The 27,196-nt window shown below is 36.5% G+C and overlaps 1 protein-coding gene and 1 pseudogene across 2 annotated transcripts in view; both read right to left on the bottom strand.

Moving 5' to 3' along the window:
• MAP3K13 (mitogen-activated protein kinase kinase kinase 13) overlaps window positions 1–27,196 on the bottom strand; it is a 165,376-nt gene that overhangs the window by 102,093 nt on the left and 36,087 nt on the right. The window lies entirely within an intron of this gene.
• LOC137765663 (nucleophosmin pseudogene) lies at window positions 21,361–22,188 on the bottom strand (annotated as a pseudogene).

The following is a 27,196-nucleotide window of genomic DNA, read 5'->3' as shown; positions in this document are numbered from 1 at the left end:
ACACACAGCAGATGAAGGAGCAAGGTAAAAACCCACCAGACCAAACAAATGAAGAAGAAATAGGCAGTCTACCTGAAAAAGAATTCAGAGTAATGATAGTAAAGATGATCCAAAATCTTGGAAATAGAATGGGGAAAATACAAGAAACGTTTAACAAGGACCTAGAAGAACTAAAGAGCAAACAAACAATGATGAACACCACAATAAATGAAATTAAAAATTCTCTAGAAGGAATCAATAGCAGAATAACAGAGGTAGAAGAACGGATAAGTGACCTGGAAGAAAAAATAGTGGAAATAACTACCACAGAGCAGAATAAAGAAAAAAGAATGAAGAGAATTGAGGACAGTCTCAGAGAACTCTAGGACAACATTAAACACACCAACATTCAAATTATAGGGGTCCCAGAAAAAGCAGAGAAAAAGAAAGAGACTGAGAAAATATCTGAAGAGATTATAGTTGAAAACTTCCCTAATATGGGAAAGGAAGTAATCAAGTCCAGGAAGCGCAGAAAGTCCCATACAGGATAAATCCAAGGAGAAACATGCCAAGACACATATTAATGCAATTATCAAAAATTAAATACAAAGAAAAAATATTAAAAGCAGCGAAGGAAAAGCAACAAATAACATACAAATGAATCCCCATAAGTTTACAAGTGAATCCCCGTAAGTTTAACAGCTGACCTTTCAGCAGAAACTCTGCAAGCCAGAAGGGAGTGGCAGGACATACTTAAAGTGATGAAAGGGAAACAATCTACAACCAAGATTACTCTACCCAGCAAGGGTCTCATTTAGATTCTATGGAGAAATTAAAACCTTTACAGACAAGCAAAAGTTAAGAGAATTCAGCAGCACAAAACCAGCTTTACAACAAATGCTAAAGGAACTTCTCTAGGCAGGAAACACAAGGAAGGAAAAGACCTACAATAACAAACCCAAAACAATTAAGAAAATGATAAGAGGAACATACATATCGATAATTACTTAAATGTAAATGGATTAAATGCTCCAACCAAAAGACATAGACTGGCTGAATGGATACAAAAACAAGGCCCATATATATTCTGTCTACAAGAGACCCACTTCAGACCTAGGGGAACATACAGACTGAAAGTGAGGGGATGGAAAAAGATATTCCATGCAAATGGAAATCAAAAGGAAGCTGGAGTAGCAATTCTCATATCAAACAAAGTAGACTTAAAATAAAGACTATTACAGGAGACAAAGAATTACACTACATAATGATCAAGGGATCAATCCAAGAAGAAGACATAACAATTGTAAATATTTATGCACCCAACATAGGAGCACCTCAATACATCAGGCAAATGCTAACAGCCATAAAAGGGGAAACCGACAGTAACAAAATAATAGTAGGGGACTTTAACACCCCACTTTCACCAAGGACAGATCACCCAAAATGAAAATAAATAAGGAAACACAAGCTTTAAATGATACATTAAACAAGATGGACTTAATTGATATTTATAGGACATTCCATCCAAAAACAACAGATTACACTTTCTTATCAAGTGCGCATGGAACATTCTCCAGGATAGATCACATCTTGGGTCACAAATCAAGCCTTCATAAATTTAAGAAAATTGAAATCATATCAACTATCTTTTCCAACCACAATGCTATAAGACTAGATATCATTACAGGGAAAAAAAACTGTAAAAAATACAAACACACGGAGGCTAAACAATACACTACTAAATAACCAAGAGATCACTGAAGAAATCAAAGAGGAAATCAAAAAATACCTAGAGACAAATAACAGCGAAAACACGATGATCCAAAACCTGTGGGATGCAGCAAAAGCAGTTCTAAGAGGGAAGTTTATAGCAATACAACCCTACCTCAAGAAACAAGAAAAACCTCAAATAAACAACCTAACCTTACACCTAAAGCAATTAGAGAAAGAAGAACAAAAAAAACCCAAAGTCAGCAGAAGGAAAGAAATCATAAAGATCAGATCAGAAATAAATGAAGGAAACGATAGCAAAGATCAGTAAAACTAAAAGCTGTTTCTTTGAGAAGACAAACAAAATTGATAAACCATTAGCCAGATTCATAAGGAAAAAAGGGAGAAGATTCAAATCAACAGAATTAGAAATGAAAAAGGAGAAGTAACAACTGACACTGCAGAAATACAAAGGATCATGAGAGATTACTATAAGCAACTATATGCCAATAAAATGGACAACCTGGAAGAAATGGACAAATTCTTAGAAAAGCACAACCTTCTGAGACTGAACCAGGAAGAAATCGAAAATAGAAACAGACCAATCACATGTACTGAAACAGAAACAGTGATTAAGAATCTTCCAACAAACAAAAGCCCAGGACCAGATGGCTTCACAGGCGAATTCTATCAAACATTTAGAGAAGAGCTAACACTTATCCTTCTCAAACTCTTCCAAAATATAGCAGAGGGAGGAACACTCCCAAACTCATTCTACGAGGCCACCATCACCCTGATACCAAAACCAGATAAAGATGTCGCAAAGAAAGAAAACTACAGGCCAATATCACTGATGAACATAGATGCAAAAATCCTCAACAAAATACTAGCAAACAGAATCCAACAGCACATTGAAAGGATCATACAACAGGATCAACTGGGGTTTATTCCAGGAATGCAAGGATTCTTCAATATATGCAAATCAATCAATGTGATATACCATATTAACAAATTGAAGGAGAAAAACCATATGATCATCTCAATAGATGCAGAAAAAGTTTCTGACAAAATTCAACACCCATTTATGATAAAAACTCTCCAGAAAGCAGGCATAGAGGGAACTTACCTCAACATAATAAAGGCCATATATGAGAAACCCACAGCAAGCATCATTCTCAATGGTGAAAAACTGAAACCATTTCCACTAAGATCAGGAACAAGACGACGTTGCCCACTCTCACCACTATTATTCAACATAGTTTTGGAAGTTTTAGCCACAGCAATCAGAGAAGAAAAAGAAATAAAAGGAATCCAAATCGGAAAAGAAGTAAAACTCACTGTTTGCAGATGACATGATACTATACATAGAGAATCCTAAAGATGCTACCAGAAAACTACTAGAGCTAATCAATGAATTTGGTAAAGTAGCAGGATACAAAATTAATGCACAGAAATCTCTTGCATTCCTGTACTCTAATGATGAAGAATCTGAAAGAGAAATTAAGGAAACATTCCCATTTACCATTGCAACAAAAAGAATAAAATACCTAGGAATAAACCTACCTAAGGGGACAAAAGACCTGTATGCAGAAAACTATAAGACACTGATGAAAGAAATTAAAGACGATACAAACAGATGGAGAGATATACCATATTATTGGATTGGAAGAATCAACATTGTGAAAATGACTATACTACCTAAAGCAATCTACAGATTCGATTCAATCCCTATCAAACTACCAATGGCATTTTTCACAGAACTAGAACAAAAAATTTCATAATTTGTATGGAAACACAAAAGACCCGAATAGCCAAAGCAATCTTGAGACAGAAAAATGGAGCTGGAGAATCAGGCTCCCTGACTTCAGACTATACTACAAAGCTACAGTAATCAAGACAGTATGGTACTGGCACAAAAATAGAAATATAGATCAATGGAACAGGATAGAAAGCCCAGAGATAAACCCATGCACATATCGTTACCTTATCTTTGATAAAGGAGGCAAGAATATACAATGGAGAAAAGACAGCCTCTTCAATAAGTGGTGCTGGGAAAACTGGACAGCTACATGTAAAATAATGAAATTAGAACACTCCCTAACACTGTATACATAAATTACAGACAGATCCTTTTTGACCCACCTCCTAGAGAAATGGAAGTAAAACCAAAAATAAACAAATGGGACCTAATGAAACTTAAAAGCTTTTGCACAGCAAAGGAGACCATAAACAAGATGAAAAGACAACCCTCAGAATGGGAGAAAATATTTGCAAATGAGGCAACTGACAAAGGATTAATCTCAAATATTTACAAGCAGCTCATGCAGCTCAATATCAAAAAAACAAAGAACCCAATCCAAAAATGGGCAGAAGACCTAAATAGACATTTCTCCAAAGAAGATATACAGATTGACGACAAACACGTGAAAGAATGCTCAACATCATTAATCATTAGAGAAATGCAAATCAAAACTACAATGAGATATCATCTCACACCGGTCAGAACGGCCATCATCAAAAAATCTACAAAAAATAAATGCTGGAGAGGGTGTGGAGAAAAGGGAACCCTCTTGCACTGTTGGTGGGAATGTAAATTGATACAGCCACTATGGAGAACAGTATGGAGGTTCCTTAAAAAACTACAGATAGAACTACCATACGACCCAGCAATCCCACTACTGGGCATATACCCTGAGAAAACCATAATTCAAAAAGAGTTATGTACCACAATGTTCATTGCAGCACTATTTACAATAGCCAGAATTTGGAAGCAACCTAAGTGTCCATCGACAGATGAATGGATAAAGAAGATGTGGCACATATATACAATGGAATATTACTCAGCCATAAAAATAAACGAAATTGAGTTATTTGTAGTGAGGTGGATGGACCTAGAGTCTGCTATACAGAGTGAAGTAAGTCAGAAAGAGAAAAACAAATACCGTATGCTAACACATATATATGGAATCTAAAAAAAAAAAAAAAATGGTTCTGAAGAACCTAGGGGCAGGACAGGAATAAAGATGCAGATGTAGAGAATGGACTTGAGGACATGGGGAGGGGGAAGGGGAAGCTGGGACAAAGTGAGAGAGTGGCATGGACATATATACACTACCAAATGTAAAATAGATAGCTAGTGGGAAGCAACCGCATAGCACAGGGAGACCAGCTCGGTGCTTTGTGACCACCTAGAGGGGTAGGATAGGGAGAGTGGGAGGGAGATGCAAGAGAGAGGGGATATGCAGATATAAGTATACGTATAGCTGACTCACTTCGTTATACAGCAGAAACTAACACACCACTGTAAAGCAATTACACTCCAATAAAGATGTTAAAATAAATAAATAAATAAAAATTTAAAAAATAAAGTTTCTCATAAATGTAATTATATGTGATGTCCAGGGAATATACTTAAAACCAAATGTTTAAGCCACTCTGGAAAGCTCTTGGTTTTCCATTACATGTAATCATGCTACCCAGAAAAGGCAGTAGTTGCTATTAGTAGCAACCTGCCCCCAATCGATCAATCTATTTATCTATAATAGATATTTATAAATTTTACTACTTCATAGGTTCCAATATAGTCTCCTGAACTAGGCTGAGAATTAAAGTTTTACATGTAACATTCACTACGCAAGCAATAAGTAGATGGAGCAGCGTAACGGGAGGGAGGATTATTGGACACAATGCTTACTTAAATGCTCTGAAAAGTCAGCATATAAATAAAATATACACATTTTTACTGAATGCCATTTATGTTCAAGATACCTTGACATGGGCTGTGGGGTACACATATAGGGATAAATCACAGATCCTGATCTCAGCCTATTTCATTAGATAAGATAGAAAAACAATAAACAGTAAAATAAAAACTATCAGAGTGGTTTAAAATCATAACAGAAGGCATAGTGGCGGAGACTGTCCCCCAGTATACAATCTCCTCTCTTTCCCTTTAGTTACAGAACCCTTACCCCACCCCAACTCTTAAAGTTGTAGGTGGGTACAAGCCACGTTGCTAAAGACTTTTCTATTCTCCTGGTTGTAGATGTGACCATATGACTGAGTTCTAGCCAATGGGGTTTGAGTAGAAGTATGTTTGTAACTTCCAGGTCTTCTTGGAGATAAAGCTGCTTGTGCTGGACTCTCTTAAGTCCCATGCTGAGTGAGCTTCTACCATGCAGATGATAGTACCCCAGGCAATGGCAAAGCAACAAAACAGGAGGAGCCTTGGGCTTTGAATGTTCTGATGAATCAGAGTTGTCCATCTGTCCTGGGGTACCTGCCTACTTTAAGACTGTTAATGAAGACTGAAACAACATTCTTCCCTTTTGGAGCCACTAAAATTTTTGAGACTCTGCGTTACCGCTACTTAGTCTGCATTCCTCCTAATACTGCATATCCTGTTACCAGGTGATATACAATTATTTCCTAAATGAGATAAATAAGCAATGACTGTTTCAGCCATCTTGAGAAGAAATACTGACTCAGAGAATCAAGGATCTGGGAGAAACCTTAAAACTCAAATCTACTCTGTCCCCTTTTTTTTTACATATGAAGAAACTGAGGTTCAGAGATTTGCCCATAGTCTTGGAATTTGTGGCTGAACCAGGAGTTGATCCCAGATCTCCTGAATGTTCTTTGTATTTCTTTGTGGGATAATAGTGACCACTAATGCTGCCTCTTTTTCTTGGGCAGTCAGTTATGGTTTACTCAGTATTCCTGGGACACAGAATACTGTCCTTGGTTCTAAAGAAAAGCCAACAAGAAGTTTAAAAGTCACATTTTTTGTCTCAAAGATATCTGCAGTCTAACACAAGAGAAAATACTAGCTTAACTATATGGTACTACTAAAACCTGGACAAACAAATAAGACCCATCAAGATATAAGTGGAAATGTTCATAAAAGTATTATAGAAGCAGTTCATCTCCTCATAACAAGTGCTTTGGAAATACAGAAAATATGATTCAAGAATATCTGAATCAATTCTTAAGAACTCTGTTGGAACCTAGTTAAACCTGCAAGGGGCTGGGAATGTATTTTCAATCTTCATGAAATTCTTCTTTTTCCTTAGCCTGAAAAATTTTAATGCTTTAATCTTTTAAAAACCACCTGTAAAGCTTAGGGATCTCTTCTGTGTTGGTTAGCCAACAACAGCTGTTCTTCACCAGAAACCTTCTCTTCTAAGCTGTACTCTAGCTGAGGAGGAAGAGTTAATGACCAGAGTAGCAAGTGTTCCTCTTTCCCCCTCAAAACTCACAACCACTAGGGCTACCTTACAGCCACCTTTCCTGGCCTCTGGGACAGAATACCCACCTGTCATTGTAGCCTGGAAACAAAAGCAAGTGTGTCCCCAGATCCTCTGTGGCGATGTTGCTTGCCCCTCTCGTGAATGGACTATAGACAATGTTTAACCAACTTCAGGGGGAATGTTATGCTCTACAGAAAATTATTACAAATACTCTTGAGACATGTACTGACCCTGAATTTTAAAATTAGCAAATTGAAACTCCAATGAAGACCACTCAAAATGGAAGCAGTGGCCTAAAAAGGTCACATTTTCTGAGCGTGTATTTTTAGTCTGTTAAATTACTCAAGGCTCTGTATTAAATGGTCATCATTCAAAAGGCCACTCCTCTAGAAAAGAGGCTGGTTGTCTTGAGTGGCTTCCGCTGTAAATATAAAAAGAGGTGGTAGTGGGGGTTAAGATTCCCCAAAATAGTAAAACATGCTACAATAAGTAAGCACTGCAACATTGGAAAATAAAATGCAACTTCCCAAAAAGAGTATTTGTTGGAGCTTACTTCCTAACTGCGCTATGAAATACTCACAAATTTCACACTGAATTTACATTTCTGGAGTAGCCTCTATCACAGAGCTCTTCACATTTAGGGCAAGTTCCTTTATATTGCCCCCTATAAACGCCTGATTACATTTTGAACCAAATGAAAGAATGCTTTCTGTTGTTGCCACCTACTGCAAACTTGAAAAATGTTTGAAAAACTTAAAAGAGAAAATGCAATACAATAATATTACTGAAGAAAAATTTACAAGTCAGACAAATAGACTGAGATCAATGTCATTATGCTTTACTTTACTAAATGACTAATTATTCCAAAACCCTGAATGATGACCAATAAGGTGATGTTGCATAAAGAAGGTCAATAAGCTACACAGAACAGTATTGTCTTTGTCAAGCTATGCTTGACAGATATACACACACATACACATATGTGTACATATACATATGTATGTATGTATGCCATATGTATGTACATCATTTTTTCTCTAGTCTATCTTATATGGAAAAATCAGTCTATCCTTTGTGTTAAGGAAAACCCCATTTATAGCTACCAGAAAGCACAAAATACACTGTTACTAATTTGAACAACCATGAGCTCAAAATTATCAAAGTAGATAAACATACAAATGAGGGGAAGAGGAAAAAGCTCATGAACAGGCAATTTACAAAAAAAGATATGCAATGGACAGTAAGAAAAATGTGCGACTTCAGTAATCAAAGAAATGCAAATTAAACCAAAATAAGATACCAGTTTCTCCTTGCAAAGTGGCTAAGATTGCTCTTTTACACACTGCTTTGGAAAAGGTATGGGAAAACAGATACTCTTATACACTGCTGATGGTTAAATACTTGTTACAACCATTGTGAAGTACAATTATTTGGCAGCAGGTATCAGTAGGCTTAAAATGTAAATATTCTTTGATCTAAAATTCAACTTCAAGGAATTTATTCTAAACAAATAATCAGGAATTTGCAAAAAGGGTCTAGCTATCAAGATTTCATCACATATGTGCTGAATTGGGCGATTGGGATTGACATGTATACACTGATGTGTATAAAATTGATGACTAATAAGAACCTGCAGTATAAAAAAACAAACAAACAAAACAACTAACACTAAACTTTCTTTGGGTTATTTTTATGGAAATATGTTAATATAAATGTTTCAGACATTACGTGAAATTTCTAAAAATCTTATATGTTCTGGTATAACGTTATAAGTCATAATTCTAGTTATTACTTTAAAACGCATATCTCAGAAATAACTAAATTTCCTTGTCAATTGCACTATTATGAACTTTCATCAAATCTTTAACTGTGGTCATTTTTAAGTCTTTTGTCTACAGACAGTTCTGGGTGTACTCTGATGCTTTTGTAAATATGTTCCTATAAAAGGGGTTCATCTTCAAGGAATTCATAGAAAAGACTCTGACAAGTACAGGTTTCTGGTAACTGTACTGCTGAACTGAATGAATAAGCATTTTCAGAACTCTAATGAAAAACTGATGAACTCATAAAAGTGCTAACAAAAGATCAAGATAAAAAAAAATTAATTACATGGGACTGAGTGAACTGATGAGGATGATTATAATTTTTGTGACTTTCTGTTTGAATTAAAAAAAAAAAAATCCCACAAGGACTCAGAGGCAAAGAATATACAAATCAATTTTCACTGCAAAGTAAAGGAGCTGTTACAGTGGAGGATTACTGGACTGAATGTCAATATTATGACATAGTATGAGTGTGTTTCATTGTTGCTTTTGTTGTGGTCATCCATTTACAATGCTTGGTGTCAGTCCATTTATCTCTTGTAAAAATAAAATACAGTGTGTGTGTGTGGGAAAAAAAAAAGATTTCATCACATAATTATTTAAAACATAAATCACTGGGAAAATAAAATATCCATAAAGGGAAGTTTTAATAAATAAATTATGTAAAACTATACAGTATCTAAAATGTTTACAAATTATATATTAAAATATATAAGGACAGATAAAAATATTGAAAACAAATTGTGAAAAAGGAAGGTAACATGATAATAGGTACCATGTAATCTGACACATCTCTATGACTAGAAGAATAGATATAATATTAGCCATGGTTATTTCTGGATGTCGGGATAGTGATGGATTTTATTTTCTTCTCTTTTAATCTAAATTTCTAAATTATCTATGAAGTACAAATTTATTACTTTGGGAACAAAATTAAGTTTTAAAACTTGCTAATTTAATAAATACTATTATTTTAACTTATTTAAATTCTTTGAACTTTAAAACACTTGTTACAGTTTTTTCCCCCTCTAATTTTAAGGGAGATATCAGACGTCAAGGCACAGATGGCTTGGCAATGATTCTGTAATATACTCTGCTATAGTGGGTAATATGTCTTCTTCAACTAGAGTGAGGGATGCTTGTGGCTGGGAATAAGCTTTGAGGAGGTGGGAGGGTTTGGGACCGAAAATCTTGACCAGAAGGTAGGTAGGGATACCTGTGTGTATTTACTTATATTGTGTTGCAAGAAAATAGAAAAGTGAGGATGGCAATAAAAGATTATGAGATGAGTAGAAAGGAAGCTGAGAGACCCCATCACAGGAGGCACAGTCAACTGAGAAGGACAATAGACAGGATAATAAGGAACAGAAGAGGTTTGGATAGCTACTGCGGAAAATGCAAATAGATATGAATTCAAGGCCACCAATCAGCAGTGAGGACCCAACTGAGGAGGCAGTCAATCAACATAGCAGCAGAAAACACGATTAGGGAGGTACTCTGGGTTTGCATAGTCAAAGGAAGAAGGGCCAAAAGGTGACAAGGGGTGGAGGAGGTAAGCCTGGGAGGAAGCAATTGTTGAAATCATTATGTTGCCAAGCTGGATGGGGCATAAAGGCAAAGGGGTCAGGGATATATTTAGTTTGGTTACTATGGTATCTACTGCCATGTATGACACACAGTAATGTATGTTTAAGGGGAAAAAAAGTAATGAGAGATTACATTACTTTTTTTTAAGGGAAAAAAAGTAATGTAATATATGTTAAGGGGAAAAATGTAATGTAATATATGTTAAGGAAAAAAAAAGTAACGTTCATCTCCAGTCTCTTCTTATTGTCTGGGCTTCTCCTTTGCCTATAAGCAGGCCCATGTCATTCCTTTTCAAAATTTCTCTCTGACTAATCTACTCACTTTTCTGTGCTTTACCACCAAACTTCTTGTAAGAACACTATATGTCAGGGCTGGCAGAAACTAGGCATGTGGGCCTCTACTCCTCCTCCCACACCTATGGTAGGTACAGCCAGTAGATGGTAGCACTCTTTCCTATTGACCCATACCATGAACATGCAAAATTGAACAGCACCTACAAAGGGCCCTGTATATATACGGTAAGCATTCAATAGCAATTCACTACATGAATAAATGAATGTATGTCACACATTAAAGTAGATTTGGGATCACATTTACTGTTGCCCTTCTCATTCTAAGGTCTTACTAAAACTTGAATACAATCTATGCAGGTATGATTGAAAAGGAACATATAATAGAACTTTTTACACTATACCTGTGACCTTTTGTGGAAATGGGCACCTTTGGCTCCTCATATGCAGGAAGCCTTTGTTTAGGGTCAGTCTAGCTAGCTGCATGCCAAGCTGCTTCCAGGTACAGCATTTTCAAGCCTGAAAATGTGTTTTGGAATTAGGTATATCTTTTACTTTCCCTACCTTTTATGATCCCATTTCTATTCATTTACCCTCTATGCTTCTATTCAACACTCTCCTGGGTGTCATCCATTCGTAGCACAAAGGAGGAAAAAATGCACCTCACTCCCTTTTTAGGTACAGAAGCCATCTTTGGTAAGGCAGGAATCCCACCTTGCAAGGAAGACTTGCATGATCTTCAAGTTCGTCATGGCAGACATATTCTTAAGATGGTTCCTGTGGTCCCCACCTGCTAATGTTTTCCCTTGACTGTGACTGAGACTTGCTTCTAACCAATAGAACACAGAAAAGGTGCTGGGTTGTATGTGGTTACATGCACATAATGATGTGATGATGTTATATAAATCTGTACTCCCTGTCTTGCTGGAGTTTCTCCCTTGCTAGCTGTGAGGAAGGAAAATGGCCATGTTGGGGAACCCCACATGGCAAAGAAGTGTGGGTGGCCTCTATAAGCTGGGGGACACCTCTACCCAATAGGTAATAATGACCAAAAAAACCAAAAACCAAAAACCAAACAAACAAAAAAACCCAACCCCAAAACAAAAAGCTGAAGCTCTCAGTCCTACAACCACAGGGAACTGAATGCTGTCAGTAACTACACGAGTTTCCCAGTCAAGCTTCCAGATGAGAATCCAGCCCTGGCCAACACCTTGATTGAAGCCTTGTAAGACCGTAAGCAGAAGGCCCAACTAGGCCATGTTCAGAGTCCTGACCCACAGAAACTGAGATAATAAATGTGTGTTGTTTTAAGCCACTAAGATAATATTGTGATGCATCAATAGAAAACTAATACACCCACAGAACTCAACACCATCCTGACTAGAGACAACTTGGTTAATATAGAAAGCAACTAAAACCCAATAAAGGTTATAGTGGCATACTTGAATACTCCTTTTTATATAAATAATAGTAACATAATAGAGCAAACTCAAATAAGCATGGTTTACAAGCCTAACACTTTGTTAGTGATAGTCACATTCATCAGCAATAATCATACACAGTGCTATATTAGTTAGTAAGGAGAATTATTAAAAGTATAAAAGATACAGCCCCTGCCTTCCAATATCCTTTGTTTCCTAAATCTTATCTATGTCATCTGGGAGTTTCTTTATATAAAGGTCTTATATAAAGTGTTTCTAAAATAGCAAAGCCAGAGGCATAGATAAGGCACGCAGAGCAGCTTGTAGGCAGCATGGAAAACTGCAGAAGGGGAGGATGAGTGAATTGGTTATGTATTGCAGCATAACAAATTGCCCAAAACCTAGCAGCTTAAAACAACAAACCTTTATTATCTCACATAGTTTTTGAAGGTCAGGAATCTGGGAGCAGCTTAGGTGGGTGGTTCCAGCTCAGTGTCTCTCAGGAAGTTTCAGTCAAGCTGTTGACCGGGATGCAGTCATCTGAAAGCTTGCCTGGGGCTTGAGGAACTAAAGTTGACCCCTGAACAGCACAGGTTTGAACTGTGCGGGTCCACTTACATGTGGCTTTAAAAAAATTACACGTGGCTTTTAAAAATATTACAGTAATACATGATCTGCGGTTGGTTGAGTATCTAGATGTGGAACCGTAGATATGGAAGACCCATGACTAAAGACGGCCACCTGTAAGTTATATGTGGATTTTTAACTGAGCAGAGGGTTGTTTCCCCAAACCTTCCCACATTGTTCAAGGGTCAATTGTACTTCCAAGACTATTCACTCACATAGCTATTTGCAGGAGCCCTCAATTCCTTGATAACAGGAATTTCTGAGTGTCCTCATGACAAGGCAGCTGGCTTCCCCCAAAGAAAGTTAATCAAGAGCAAGGAAAAAGCTGCAGTGCTTTTTATGACCTAGTTCAGGGATTAGCAAACTTTTTTTTTTTAATAGATCTTTATTGGAGTATAATTGCTTCACAATACTGTGTTAGTTTCTGTTGCACAACAAAGGGAATCAGCCATATGCATACACATGTCCCCATATCCCCTCCCTCTTGAGCCTCCCTCCCATCCTCCCTATCCTACCCCTCTAGGTCATCGCAAATCGCTGAGCCAATCTCCCTGTGCTATGCTGCTGCTTCCCACCAGCCAACTATTTTACATTCGGTAGTGTATATATGTCAATGCTACTCTCACTTCGCCCCAGCTTCGCCCTCCCACCCCATGTGCTCAAGTCCATTCTCTATGTCTACCTCTTTATTCCTGCCCTGCAACTAGTTCATCAGTACCTTTTTTTTTTTTTTAGATTCCATATATACGCATTAGCATACGGTATTTGTTTTTCTCTTTCTGACTTACTTCACTCTGTATGACAGACTCTAGATCCATCCATCCACCTCACTACAAATAACTCAGTTTCATCTCTTTTTATGGCTGAGTAATGTTCTATTGTATATATGTGCCACATCTTCTTTATCCATTCATCTGTCAATGGACACTTAGGTTTCTTCCATGTCCTGGCTATTGTAAATAGTGCTGCAATGAACATTGTGGTACATGATTCTTTTTGAATTATGGTTTTCTTAGGGTATATGCCCAGTAGTGGGATTGCTGGGTCATATGGTAGTTCTATTTTTAGTTTTTTAAGGAACCTCCATACTGTTTTCCATAGTGATTTATCAATTTACCAACAGTGCAGGAGGTTTCCCTTTTCACCACACCCTTTCCAGCATTTATTGTTTCTAGATTTTTTGATAATGGCCATTCTGACCAGCGTGAGGTGATACCTCATTGTTGTAAACTTTCTTGAAGGGCTAAATAATAAATATTTTAGGCTTGCATGCCATAGAGTATTGTAACTACTTACCTCAGTTGTTTCAGTGCAAAGTCAGCTACGTACAATATGTAAACAAATGGGGATGATATGTTCCGATACAACTTGATTTATAAAAATAGGCGGCCAGCCCATATAGTAAAGTTCGCTAACCCCTGACCTGGTCTCAAAGCTGCATGCCCTCATTTTCCCTTCATTCATTCATTAGAAGCAAGTCATTAGGGTCCAGCCCACACTCCAGGGGAGAGGAATTAGGCTCTATCTTTTGAAGGGAGGAATAAAAGAATTTCTGGACGTATCTTAAAACCATCACAATGGGCTTAACACATAGTAAGCAGAATATGGGTTAAATATTGCATTCGTTTCTTAGGTCTGCTGTTACAAATTATACAAACTGGCTGGCTTAAAGCAACACAAATTTATTCCCTCACAATTCTTGAGACTAGAAGTCTAAAATCAAGGTATCAGTAGGGCCATGCTCCCTCTGAAGGCTCTAGGGAAGAATCTTTCCTCTTTGTAACTTCTGGTGGCTCCCAGCAATCCTTGGTGTTCCTTGGCTTGTAGTTGTTTCACCCCAATCTCTACCTCTGCCTTCAAATGGACCCTTCTCTCTCTGTGTGTCCTCTCCTCTTCTTATAAGGGTACCACTCACTGGATTTAGGGCCCACCCTACCCAGAACGACCTCATATTAACTTAAATAATCATAACTACAAAGAGTCTATTTCCAAATAAGGTCACATTCTGAGGTCCTAGGTGAATATGGATTCTAGGGGAACACTATTCAACCCCCCCCAACACACAGTAGTGTTCCCTACCAAGTTCTCTGTCCTCACTTCCCGCCACTCCTAGCTCTAGGCTCTAGTCAGAGTGAATGGCTCGTTCTCCTAACCTACCAGGCTATATGATCTTGCTGTTGCTCTCCCTAGAGTGCCCTGTCACCTCTTCTTTGCTTCTACTTAACCTTTAAGATTATCCCTTCAGAATCCCTTGATGACACTCCTGGATCTGTTGGACGTGTTTCCACAGCACCCTTTGCATATTTCTAACACATCTGTATTGTAATGACTAGTATATAAGTTTGTATTCTACACTAAACCCTAAGCTGCTTGAAATCAGTAACTGTCATTTTCATTCCTGTGTCTTCAGCAACTAGCAGAGTACTTTGATAAATAGAAGGTATTCAAGAAACATTTGTTGATTGAACAAAGTTACAGGATTTTCTTCTTGTAAATTCTTAAATGCAGGATAAAATCTCTTTGGGCTAGGACAATTGTAACACAGTCCTTCCTGAACATAGGAGGCTAGATTTGTTATTTCAATAATTACTTTTATTAAAGTCTCTCTAGGCCCGAGCCATGGCAATAAAGGACTGTGGGTGCACAGCTGGCCCGCATCTGGAACACATCCACACAACAACTTGTGCAGGCAAGTTGATGAGTATTGTTCTGAATCCCTTCTACCACTCTCCACCAACCAGGCAATGTGAACTGCAAAGCAGTGTTGAATATTCTAGTTTTATATATTATGAATCAAAGTAGAAATATCCTTTCTCTAACTTTTTTCTTTCTTGATACTTGAAGGCCCATTACTTTAAGCAATAAAGTTTGGTTGCCTTACAGCAAGAACATTTTTTAAATTGAAATTTTTATTGAGATAACTGTAGATTCACCTACAGTTAGAAGAAATAATACAGAGCAATCCCTTGTAAACTTTGTCCAGTTTTCCCCAACGTTAACATTATGCAAAATTATAGTATGATATCACAAACAGGATAGTGATATTGACATAATCCATTGATCTGACTCAGATTTCCCCCATTTTATTTGTACTCATTTGTGTGTGTATGTTTGTGTGAGTGTGCATTACATTCTATACAATTTTATCATCCGTGTAGGTTCATATGTCCACCACCACAGTTAAAATACTGAACAGTTTCAACGCCGCAAGTATCCCTTATGTTACCCTAAAGCATGTTCTATTACATCCCATCTTTTATGTTCCTATTGTCATATTTTATATACACAGATTTTACATTCTATAAGAAATGATATCATGTTAATATGTAGAATGTGATCATTTAAGGATACACAGTAAAATTGCTACAGCAAGTACTAGAAAATATTAAAAAGATACAGCTAAGCAGTCATTAGATGAATTGAAATAGAATACTACAAAACATTTGATTAAACTAAAGTCAATTGATCAATCAAAGGAAGAAATAAGGAACAAAAAACCCCAGACGGGATAAACAGAAAACAAAAAACAAAGTACACCTAAGTAAAACCATATCAATAACTACATTAAATGTAGATGGACTAGAAGGTAAAGACTGAGACTGAATTAAAAAAAGCAAGATCTGATTATATGCTATTTCTAAGAAACACAATTCATACATAAAAAAGACAGACAATTTGAAAATAAAAGGAGGAAGGAATGATATACCATTCAAATACTAAGCATAAAAAAGCTGGTGTGACTGTTTTACCAGACAAAACAGACTTCAAAACAAAGAGCATTAGCAGAGATAAAGAGGGAGATTTAATAATAATAAAAGGGCCACTTAATCAAGAAGACAAAATAATCCTAAATATGGACATAATCAACAACAGAGCTTCAAAGTATGGGATGACAGAACTACAGAAATAGTTAAGTCCACAATCATAGCGATTTTAACACCCCTTTCTCAGTAATAGGTAGTAATGGAAGTAGACAAAAGAAATCCATAAGCAGATAGACTTAAACAATACTATCAGCCATCTTGCTCTAATTGACACTCATGGAACATTGCACTTAGCAGCCGCAGAATACATAAGTGCAAAGATAGTTGCACCAATATAGACCTTATTCTGGGCCTTAAAATGTTTCTCAATAAATTTCCAGGGACTCCCCTGGTGGTCCAGCAGTTGAGACTCTGTGTTCCCAATGCAGGGGGCCCGGGTTCAATCCCTGGTCAGGGAACTAGATCCCACATGCTGCAATTAAGAGCCTGCATGCCACAACTAAAGATCCTACATGCTGCAACTAAAGAACCCACGTGCCACAACAAAGATCCCGAGTGCTGCAACTAAGATCCAGAGCAGCCAAATAAATAAATAAATATTTTTTTAAAAAATAAATAAATTTCCAGACTGAAATCTTAAAGAGCATGTTCACTGACCATATACAAATTAGACATCAGTAAGATAAGTATTTTTATATATTGATAAGATACCTTTTTAAAAAATCCCTGTTCGCTTCACACCTGTCAGAATTGTCAAAAAGACCATAAATAACAAATGTTGGCGAGGATACACAGAAAAGGGAACCCTTGTACACTGTTGGTGGGATTGTAAATTGGTGCAGCCACTATGGAAAACAGTATGGAGGTTCCTCAAAAAACTAAAAATAGAACTGCCACACGATCCAGCAATTCCACTCCTGGGTATGTATATGAAAAAAACAAAAACTAATTTGAAAAGATACATGCACCCCAATGTTCACAGCAGCATTATTAGCCGAGATATGGAAGCAACCTACGTGTCCTTCAACAGATGAATGGATAAAGATGTGGTATATATACACAATGGAATATTACTCAGTCATAAAAAAGAATGAAATTCTGCCATTTGCAAAAATATAGATGGACCTAGAGAGTATTATGCTTAGTGAAATAAGTTACAGAAAGACAACTACTCTATGTTATCACTTATATATGGAATCTAAAAAATAAAACAAACAAATGTATACAGCAAAACAGAAACAGACTTACAGATATAGAGAACAAACTAGTGGTTGCCAGTGAGGAGAGGAAGTGGGGGCAAGAAAGGGGTATAAGATTAAGAGATACAAACTACTATGTACAAAATAGACAAGCAACAAGGATATACTGTACAGCAGAAGAAAGTATATCCATTATTTTGTAATAACTTTAAATGGAGTATAATCTATAAAAATATTGAATGACTATGTTGTACACCTGAAACTAATATAATATTGTAAATCAACTCTACTGCAATAAAAAAAATCCCTGTAATATATGGATACTAAAAATACACATCTAATAACCCATGGGTGAAAAAACAAATCACAAGGAAAATTAGAAAAGATTTCAAACTAAATGAAAATGAAACAAACCCAACATGCCACAATGTGCAAGATACAAAGAAAACAGTGCTTAGAGGAAATATTATAGCTTTAAATGTGTGTTTTAGAGAAGAAGAAGGATTTTGAAGTAATAATCTTGATCTTGTTTCCACCAAAAAAGCTAGAAAAAACAGAGCACATTGCTATATTTAAAATAGACAACCAACAAGGACCTACTGTACAACACAGGGAATGCTGCTCAATATTTGGTAATAATCTAAATGGGAAAAGAATTTGAAAAAGAATAAATACATGTATATGTATAACTGAATCACTTTGTTGTACACCTGAAACTAACACAACATTGTTAATCAACTATGTTCCAATATAAAATAAAAAGCAAAAAAAAAAAAAAATAGAGCAGACTAAACGTAAAGTAAGAATTACAAAAAGTAGAACTAAACCTAAAGAAAGAAGAGAAAATAATAAAGATAAGAAAAGAGACCAATGAAATAAAAAACAACAAAAGAGAAAATAAAGCCTACAGCTAATTAAAAAAATATTAGTAAAACTGTTAATACCCAAGTGAGACTGATGATAGAAAATGGAAAGGAAAAAACAAATTGTGCTAAGTGACAGAAGCCAATCTGAAAGGTTACATACATATGAGTCCAACCATTCTGGAAAAGGCAAAACTATGGAGACAGTAAAAGAAATCCAGGAATTTGGAAGAGGGAAAGAGGGAGGGATGAAGAGATGGAGCACAGTGAAAATATTCTGCATGATACTGTAATGGTAAATACCTGTCATTATACATTTTTCAAAACCCATAGAATCTTCAACACAAAGATGAACCCTAATGTAAACTATGGACTTTAGTGAATAATAATGTATCAATTTTGGCTCATCAATTGTAACAAATGTACCACACTACATGCAAGATATTAATAATAGGGAAAACTTGGGGTGGGAGTAGAGGTGAAAAAGTTTATGGGAAACTCTTTGTACTTTCTGCTCATTTTTCTATAAACCTAAAACTGCTCAAAAAATTCTATTAAGGGGGCTTCCCTGGTGGCACAGTGGTTAAGAATCCATCTGCCAATGCAGGGGACACGGGTTTGAGCCCTGGTCCAGGAAGATCCCACATGCCACAGAGCAACTAAGCCCGTGAGCCACAACTACTGAGCCCGCGTGCCACAACTACTGAAGCCCGCGTGCCTAGAGCCCATGCTCCGCAATGAGAAGCCACCGCAATGAGAAGCCCACACACCGCAATGAAGAGTAGACCCTGCTCGCCGTAACTAGAGAAAGCCCGCGTGCAGCAACAAAGACCCAACACAGCCAACACAGCCAAAATAAACAAAATAAATAAAATTTTAAAAATTCTATTAATAAACCATCGACCAAACAAAAAGACAACCTAGTGAATAGAAGAAAATATTTGCAAATGATATGACCGATTATATATGTTGGGTATTAATCCTTTATCGGTCATATCATTTGCAAATATCATTTGCTTTTTGGAATTCTTTTTTCAAATATTTTCTATCTGCAATTGGTTGAATCCATGGATATGGAACCCATGGATATGGAGGGCCAGCTCTACTTGATTTAAATCAAATTCTTGGAACATATAACCTATGCCATATTTTCCAAAGAACAATTAAATAAAATTTCACTTATTTCTTTCTCTCTATATTAATTTTCCCCAAAAAATCTTTAGCAACAAATATTAAGTTTATTAGTATACATAAGAAAAATATATAAAATTGAAATCACATTTAAAGTTGAAATTTACATTTAAAACTATTTGCATAGCACTTACATTATGTCAGGTATTATAAGTAATCTAGAGATGATTTAAAGTATACTGGAGGATGTGCTTTGGTTATATGCAAATACTAGGTCGTTTTATATAAGGAACTTGAGCATCTGTGGATTTTGGTATCTGAGGGGTTCTGGGATCAATCCCATAGGGATACTATGGGACGACTGTATTTCTTTTGATTTTATGATTTGCTTGACTTTTCTACATTTGGTCATGAAATTAGTCTTCTGTTATTGTTTTTCCTCTTACTGTGTTAGCAAGTTGGGACATAAATTATCTTAAGAATTCCCACAATTTATTCCTGAGAAACTGTATATTACAAACTTTGCCTCTGGCACTTTTAAGCTGTGTAACCTTGGGCAAGTTACTTAGCATTATCTGTATAATGGAGAAAATGACAGTGGTGGTGGTGATGGTGATAATTATGACCATACCTACCGAGATGGTTACTATAAAGGTTAAATGAGATAAGGCATGGCAGCCCAAAGCACAATGCCTGCTCACAAATGTTTGCTAATATTTTAATAAATCTAGTCACTAAATCCAATTGATTCCATCTAAATATCATTCAAGTTTTTGCCCCATTCTTGATTCGCACATCTTTCCCTTAGGTTCCTTTCATCTCTCATGTGGCCTGTAGCAAGAGCCTCCAAATATATCTCCCTGCTTCTAATCTCCTTCCCCTTCAATTCCTACAGGAGCAATCTTTCTAAAATACATTCTGATTATTTCACTCCCTTAATGAAAATCTTTCCATGGCTCCCCATCGCATAAAGCAATGCTTCTCAAACTTCATTCATTCCCATACCTCTTCCCAAGCGTTGCAAATGTTTCCTCTGCCTGGACTGCCTTCCCCATCTTTCTTCCTAAAGAATTCATTCCGTATAATTTACCTTATTTTATCTGCAATAAGGATGTCACTTAACGTGAACTGCAAATTTTATTCCAGACCCTTATTTTGTACCTTAAAAAAATCTTTGAGTGGCATATAATTTACATACATGAAATACATAGATCACAAGTGTTCTGTTTAATGAATGTCAACAATTCTACACATTCATGTAACCACCACCCCAAACAAGATCTAGAACACTTCTAGACCTCTAGAAAGTTCCCTGATGCTCCTTTCCAGTCAAGCAAAATATCTTCTTCCACTGCCCCAGCCAAACAAAAAAAAATTTTTTTGAGAAAGAGAAGCAGTGCTACTTTATTAAAATACTGGTTTATTTCACATGTATATATTTGTCTCCCCACCATTTCCATTTGTCTGACCACCACTACTACTATGTCCTATCATAACATTCCATACATACTTAAAACCAAGCAAAGGGTGGAGTTTCGTCTCTAAAAACTAAACAGGCATTTTGGACAACACATTCTTGGCAATGGAACCTGGACAATATTTATCAGACGTGGCGGGGAAAGTTCTCACTCTGCATTATAAAAAGGACAGCCAGATATCAACCGTTACAGAAATGAAATAAGATGGAAAATTTTAACAAACTGTTTAAATTATTTTCTTAGAGAGACTTCCTCCACTACCAGAGATCTTGAATAGCCTCCTGGTCAGTCATCTGGAAACAATTCTTCACATTATTGATGAACTTGGCTTCCACTTTGGGAAGGGGACCACCTTTTCCTATAGTTGCTTTCATTTTTGCTTTAATGTCTTCTACAGAGTTAGGTCCTTTTGGTGTTTTAGGAGTTTTTTCCTGTTTTTTGAAGGATTCTTGACATTTTGATCTTGGTATTGATGGTTTTGAGTCTTTTCCATTCTGGTTTGATTTCTGTGCATTTTTGGCTGGAGTATCTCGTACAGATTTCTTTACTGGAGCTTTTTCTTCCGCTTCCTCATCATCGTCGTCATCATCATCATCATCTTCATCTTCATCAGCAGCAAGTTTTACTTTTTTCTGTGGAACCTTGCTACCACTTCCAGGGGCAGCACGCTTTCCAGACATACTTAGGAGTGTCACATCCCCCTCCTCTTCATCTTCTGACTCTGCATCTTCCTCCACAGCTACTAAGTGCTGTCCACTAATATGCACAGGACCTGAACCACACTTCAACCGTCAGACCACAGGTGGTGTTATTTCAAAGCCCCCAAGTGAAACCATTGGCTGTACAGACATTTTTGAAGTTGCCAGTGTTACTTTGATTGGACTACCTTCATAATTCATTGCCTCTGCTTCAACAGTGTGCAATTCATCCTTTGCGCCAGCCCCTAAACTGACCGTTCTTGAAGATAACTGGTGCTCATTTTCATCATTATCCACCTTAAAGTGATAATCTTTGTCAGTCTTTGGTTCACAACCGAGAAGATAGTTCTGGGGCCTCAGGGGGCTCATGTCCATCTCCATCTAATCTTCCAGGGGTTGGTGGCATGCACTCAGGTGGGAGAGAAAGTGGACAGATAAATAACTACTGTTCCGGAGAACAGCCGCACAGGATGGCATCACACCACAGTAAAGCCAAAAATGTTATGACAAAAAAGATTTTAAAGGTCACAGAACAATCATAATTTTTTCCATTGATATTAAAAGTGCTTTGCATGATTTCAGCTTGCATGATCATTTTTACAGTCCCACGTTACTGTGCATAGAGAGGGTTGTTTGTGTTTTGTAACTTTTCATTTTATTTCATTTTTGGCATTTTAGCTATATCTGTTTATGTGTATATGTGCATGTGCATGTGTGTGTGAATGGTTGCTCTAAAGTAGAAATCAGCAACTACAGCACATGGACAAAAGATAACTGGTGCTCATGGCCTTTTTTAAAGAATAAATAATACTTTATTAGAATGCAGCGCTGGAGACCATATGGCCCACAAAGCCTAAAATATTATTATCTGACCCTTTACAGAAAACGTTTCCCAACCCTTGCTCTAAAGTGATGGTTCTTACATTTTAGCATGTATCAGAATCACAGAAAGACGGCTGAGTCACAGCCCCAGAGCTGCTGACTCGGGTCTGCAGTGGAACCAGAGACCTTCATCTCTAACAAGCTCCCAGGTGATGCCGATGCTGCTGGGCTGACTATGCCCTAAGAACCACTGTTTTAGAGATTATATTATATAACTTTAACTTATTACAACCTCCCTCATACTATTTTGTACTACTTCAATCCCAACTTTTGTGCTCTTGTTATATTTTATTTCTTCATACGCTCTCAACTCTATTGTACATTGTTATTATTTTTGCTTTAAATAGGCCATAGTTTTTTCTGTAAATAACACACAGTGAAATTGACTTCCTGTGGTGTACAGTTCTACAGATTTTAACTTATGTATGGATTCTTGCAATTGCCATCACAATAAGTCCCTCTGTTAAAGGATTTAGTAGAAATGAGGAGCATGAATAAATGAAGAATTTTACCACAGAGATGGAAAGTATAAAAAAAGAATCAGAAGGAAATTCTAGAAATAAAAAATAAATATAAAAATTTAAGAATTCATTAGATGGGCATAAGGGTCTTGCTATTGAGTGAAGGTAACTTCTCTACTGTAATGTAAGGTTCTCGTGTTTTCTGCTCTTTTTCTTTATTCAGTGAACCAGCACTATTAATATCCACTTATATGTTGGTCATTTCCAATTTGTATTTATTGCTGTTAATGTGTATCTGATATGATTTCTTAAGTGTATTGTCTGAAAACTTTATTCTTGAAACTTTCAACTGGAAAAAGTTCTGCCAAAATTATTTTTTCTTTCTCAGTTTCTCAAAACAGCCATAGAAACCACTTTGTTTTTCATGTTTGTTCCTATGGACCTTATTGTCTAATCATTTTCCAGGTAAGAGATTATAAGGCAGCCTTTTTCAGGTTTTCAGTTAGTAACTTTTTATGGTCTTTCTTGGAGAGGTTTGTTTCCTGGTTTATGATCCTCTAGATACTTTAGGGAACTTTAGTGAGGAAAGCTTGTAGTTTCCGAGACACTCGGCAGCCATTGTGCCCCCACCTCCATCATCTTATTAAATTATGAAAGCTGTTAAGGAGAATGGAAAGACAGCCTAGAGGTGGGGTTCAATAACTTTTACAACTTCCACTCTGATTATAATAAAGTATCAGGCTGCTAAAAAGACATCAAGTTTTGTTCAGCTCCCAGGTCCAGGTTAATAAGCAGTAGAGTTACATAAACACCTTTCCATTTGACACCTCACAATCCCTAGATGCCTTCTGAGGTATGTCTCACCCTTTTGTTTATACTATTATAATACAAGCTAAAAATTGGTTTTCAATTTCTAATGTAAAATTCTTTTGTCATCTATGTTGTAATCCTGCCTCTAAGCATTTGCCTAAGTAATCTCTCTTGCCTGTTTTTTGATGAGGTGTGTCATAAAGTACTGTAAAGGGTGTGTTTACTTTGTGTTGCATTTATTGAGAAGTAGAAAAAAGACCGTTCTATACCTTCCAGATGTTCCATCGTTTCTTTGATGTCTGCAGAACAACCTGTGTAAATTGTTTCTACTAAGTTTGTATTGCAAATGTATTTTGAAATGAATTTTACCAGGATCCATCATACCATTTTGCTATGAAAACAATGGTACACATCTCACAACATGGCATTCAAGGTTTATTCCTTAAATTCTAGACTAATGCTCGAAGTAGTGTATTTTATTATCTGGTTATGATTGTATTTGTTGTCCTGGGAGGAAGGCAGAGTGAGATATTATCACCTCACTTTCCACATGAGGAAGTGGAGACATGAACAGAAATGATTAAATGAGACAGCACACAAGAAAAGTATCTGGGACAGAGCTTGGTATGTGTGTATATGTGTGCATGTGGTGTGTGTGTACATATACAGAGAGACACACACATATGTGTGTATATATATGTATTTTATATATATATATTTTGCAAAATGAGGGTGAGGGCAATAATTTCTTTCTTTATAAGAATATATATACTTACTATCAAAAAGCAAATTAGTGGCAGATCTAAAATTAAACCTTCTTAATTTCTAGTAAGCTCTATTCAGATGTCACAGATAACATTTCCCTATCTGGCTATTAGCTTTCCACATTCAGGAGAAACTAATATCTGTTACAGTAATCAATTTTTAAAATACAATCCAAAAACATTATAGGGACACTTCCTTAAACTCTCTTTTCTTTATATATTTCTACTGGCATTACAATACTATTTTGACTTCTTCCTCAGATCTCTTTCTCTGAATACAGCCTTCAGCCAAATTCTGGTTTAAGTAAAGTTTGGCTTTGATTTCCCTCTACTTTCTATTTTGGTTCTTCTGCTTCTTATGTGACAATCCATATTCCATAAAAATCAGTTCATGGGCAGAAACAGCAGGAAGAGGAATCTGATTAGGACAGTGAACTGTGAGTCAGAGAGTGGGAATTCCACAGGGGGAAAAAGAAAAGGCTTTCAAGCAATTAGGAACTGGGATTACTAAAGGAGTTGAGTGATTTGAGAGAAGCAAGGGGTTAATAACTTGGAGTTTGCCAGGCAATAAGTGAGCAGGGCAGAGCAGGCCAAACAAGTATATGGAAACAGCAGCAGGCAGAATGCAAAAATGCTTTGTACCTTCAGTCACTCTTTATTCCTCTTATTATGGCAAATTTCAATCTAATGTGACACTATCCCAGAATCCTACCGGTAGTAATAACTGCAACAGTTGGCTGGCTGACCAGTCATTATGGGGTGAGGAGTGATTACAGCTCTTTTGGAAGAAGGGTTTTCTTCACTCTGTTGAAATGGATGCAATTACAGTAATTCACACCAAAGAGGGAGAAAATGATCATTAACTTATTACAACCCTCAAAAATAGTATGTTTTGAGGAGAGGACTGAAGCAACACTTCTCCAAGTGAATTCTATGCCACACTCACTCCTGTATTTTAGTTCAATGCTCCAGATGAAAAAGGCTTCTGTGGTCAAACATGCTGAGAAATGCTGCATGATCCTCTTACTAGAAACATTAATAAAGGTCCCGAGAAGTCTTGCAGTAAGAACGTAAGTTCATTTAATTTTATTTAATTTACTTTTATGGTTAGTGCTTTCAGTGTCCTGCTCAAGAAATCTTTGCATACTCCAAGACTGCAAAGATATTTTTCTTTGTTTTTCCTAGCTCTTGGTTCTGAGTTTTATATTTAGATCTATGATCCATGCCTATTTAATTTTTGTATATGGAGAGAGAAAGACATGGAGATTCTTTTTTTTCCCCATAAGAAAATCCATTTGATCCAGCAACATGTTTAAAAAGACTATCCTTTTCCCGTTGAATTTACTTGCCACCTTGATCAAAAATCAATTGACCTTATATGTGTGACCGATTTCTGGACGCACTATTGTGTCCCACTGATATTATTTATCTATGCTTAGGGCAATACTTGATTAACTGTAGCTTTAAAGTCTTGAAATCACATATTATAAATCTTCCACCTTGTTGTTTCTTTTCAAGATTGTTTTAGCTCTTCTATATTCATTGCGTTTCCAAGTAAATTTTAGAATCAGCTTGAAAATTTCTTCAAAAATGCCTGCTAGAATTCTGATAGAGGTTGCATTGGATCTATAGATTAATTTAGGGAGAACTGGCGTCTCAACAGTTTTGAGTTCTATAATCCATGATCATGGTATGGTTGACCCTTGAACAATACAGGTTTGAACTGCATGGGTCCACTTAGATTTTTTTCAATAGTACATTGTATGGTACCACACGATCTGAGGTTGGTTGAATCTGCAAATTTGGAACCCAGAGGGAGGAACTGTGTATATGGAGGGCAGACTATAAATTACTGCAGATTTTCAACTGCACGAGGGTCATCAGCACCACTAATGCCTGCACTGTTCAAGGGTCAACTGTATATATACTGTACTTTTAATTTTGATCTTTAATTTTTCTCAGCTATGTTTTATAGTTCTCAGTAGAGAGGTCTTGTGCTTTTTTAAAAGATTTATTTCTATGTATTTGGTATTTTAATGGTGATATTTTTATTTAGTTTCTAATTGTTTTAGCTATTCTAATTATTTCAAATAAATTTTTTATATTAACTATAACCTGTGGCCTGGATAAATTTACTAATTAGTTCAAATAGTTTTTTATAGCTTCTACAGGGTTTTCTATGTATACAATCTTTCTGTGTGTGAATCACGCCAGTTTTGCCTCCTTTCTGAAACTTGGCCTTTTATCCCCTTTTCTTGCCTTAACACAGTGGCCCTATACTAAGCACATAATATACATCATCTCATTTAATCTTCATAACAACTCAGTGATATTCCTATTTTACAGATAAGAAAACTAAGGCTCAGAAATGTTCAGCAACTTGCCCAATCAATATTGCACATCCACTAACAGATCTAGAATTCAAACCTAGGCAGTCTTACTCCAAACCTGTACTTATGC

This window comes from Eschrichtius robustus, chromosome 6, assembly GCF_028021215.1.
Source record: "Eschrichtius robustus isolate mEscRob2 chromosome 6, mEscRob2.pri, whole genome shotgun sequence".
Lineage (NCBI taxonomy): Eukaryota > Metazoa > Chordata > Mammalia > Artiodactyla > Eschrichtiidae > Eschrichtius > Eschrichtius robustus.
The sequence above is the reverse complement of the archived record's forward strand: the minus strand, read 5'-3'. Positions and strand labels throughout refer to the sequence as shown.